A 2,647-nucleotide genomic window follows, 5' to 3' on the forward strand; every position below is an offset into this window, starting at 1 on the left:
CTGCTTGAGCTCATGAGTTCTAGACCAGCATGAGCAAAAGCAAGATCCCATCTCTACTAAAAATAGAAAAACTGAGGGAAGAGGATTGCTTGTGCCTGAGTTAGGTTGCTGTGAGCTATGATGCCATGGCACTCTACTCAGGGCAACAGCTTGAAAAAATAAATAAATAAATAATATATATATATATATATATAATTATTTTTATTTTGTTTAGCAATGGGGTCTTATTCTGTTGCCAGACTGGGCTTGAACTCCTGTCCTCAAGTGATCCTCCCACCTTGACCTCCACAGTGAGCTATGACGCCATGGCACTCTACTCAGGGCAATAGCTTGAAAAAAAAAATAAATTTTATATATATATATATATATATATTTTAAATTTTGTTTAGCGATGGGGTCTTATTCAGTTGCCCAGACTGGTCTTGAACTCCTGTCCTCAAGTGATCCTCCCACCTTGACCTCCACAGTCACTAGGACTACAAGTGTAAGCCAGTATAACCAGCTTAGTTTTAAATAAAATGATATTCTTTAATATTCTCATTCTATATCTGGTCGATCTGAAATCCAGGAAGTTGTTTGCAAGCAGATATCAGAATTACAATGACTTATGATTATATAACCCTTTGCCTTGAGACACTAATGCTGGGTTATGTTCTTGTTTTAGGAGATAATGTATGTCACCAATTTTGCACATATAACCCAGAGACTGTCTTTGTGAATAGTAACTTTAAGAGAAAAAAAAAATGAGTACATTCTCTTGAAGTGAAGAGAGAAAAGCTGTAAGCTTTTTCTTCTTTAGTTAGATTTGTGTAAGTAGAAATTGTTTGATCAGATTTTAAAACCACAGGACAGATACTTTGAAGAAAAGTTTGCAACTCAACAATCAAAAGCAGTAGAGACTTTGATGACTTTCATGTTTGGACTCTGATTTAAAGAAACCTGCTGTGGGCTTAGCACCTGTGGCTCAAGTGGCTAAGGTGCCAGCCACATACACCTAAGGTGGCGGGTTCAAATCCAGCCCAGGCCCACCAAACAACAATGACGGCTGCAACCAAAAAATAGGTAGTGGGTGCCTGTGATCTCAGCTACTTGGGAGGTGGAGGCAGGAGAGGTGCTTAAGCCCAGGAGTTGGAGGTTGTTGTGAGCTGTGATGCCACAACACTCTACCCAGGGGGATAGCTTGAGGCTCTGTCTCAAAAAAAAAAAAAAAAAAAGAAAGAAAGAAAAGAAAAAGAAACTTGTTGTGAAAAGAAAAGGTCTTAAGAAAATCAAGGAATTGATTATAGACTGGCATGGTTTTATGAATAGGTAGGAAAGTGTCCCCCTTATTTTAGGTCAATAGGAGTGAATCAGCTTAATGGCTGAGATTTGCTTTAAGATACTACTGCAAAGAAAGAAATAGAAATAGACAAAAGGGCATCAGAGCAAACAAAAAGTGATAACTACTGAATTAGGGAAATGGTAGGTGGTGGTTGGTGGTGTTATCCTCATTCTTACAAGTGTGCTTGGAATTTTTTCATAATAGAAATTATATATACAATGGATATATATTATAATATACATAAATGTGTAATATAATTATACTATATCAATATGTTATAAATTATTTTAATTATATAGTAATCATAATTATACATGTTATGATATATTAATATCATATGATTATGTTATATATTATTTATAAATATAATTCGATTATATATAATATAGAATTGATATGTAGAATATCTTCTTTTCTTATGCATTGCCAATCAGAATTTATGTCTCCCTCCGGCTGGGGAGTGCAGGCTGGGGGGTCCTAAAACTCAGACTTTTCTTTTTGCAATTTTTGGCCAGGGCTGGGCTTGAACCGCCACCTCCGGCATATGGGGCCAGGGCCCTACTCCTTTGAGCCACAGGCATCGCCCTCAGACTTTTTTTTTTTGAGACAAAATCTCACTCCAGTTGCCCTGGAGTTGAGTGACATAGTGTCATAGTTAGCAGCAACCTCAAACTCCTGGGCTCAAGTGATTCTCTTGCCTCAGCCTCCCGAGTAGCTGGGACTACATGTGCCTGCCACAACTCCTGGCTATTTTTTTTAGAGACAGGATGCTCTGGTCCCAAATTCTATCTATCTGCCTAGGCCTCCCAGAGTGCTAGGATTATAGGTGTGAGCCACCACACTCAGCCTAAAACCCAGACTCTAAATTCACAGTTTCCCTAGCCTCCTCTGCCCACTGTCCGTGGTCCCCTGCTCTTGTTCAGCTGGATAAAGTGGTCCATGTCCACTTTGTCCTCCCTGCCTCCTGAGATCTGGCTCCCTGAACCTGTTCCCACTCTCACTGCCAGCTATGCTCAACATCCCAGTTGTGAGGTTGTGAGCAGAGGACACAACCCCTGTCTGTCCCTGCAGTCTCCCATCTCCAGGATGGCCCAGGGGGAGATTTGAGATACACCCAGGACTCTGTAACACCAAACCCAGGAACAGCTCTTCAGACCTTTTGATCTTCCTATTACCTTAAGGAGAAGGTCTAGCTTGGTGCATTCTTTTTTTTTTTTTGAGACAGAGCCTCAAGCTGAGCCCCTGGGTAGAGTGCCATGGCTTCACTGCTCACAGCAACCTCCCACTCCTGGGCTCAAGCGAGTCTCCTGCCTCAGCCTCCCAAGT

This window comes from Otolemur garnettii, unplaced genomic scaffold, assembly GCF_000181295.1.
Source record: "Otolemur garnettii isolate 467f Iridium unplaced genomic scaffold, OtoGar3 scaffold00091, whole genome shotgun sequence".
In the NCBI taxonomy this organism is placed as follows: Eukaryota; Metazoa; Chordata; class Mammalia; order Primates; family Galagidae; genus Otolemur; species Otolemur garnettii.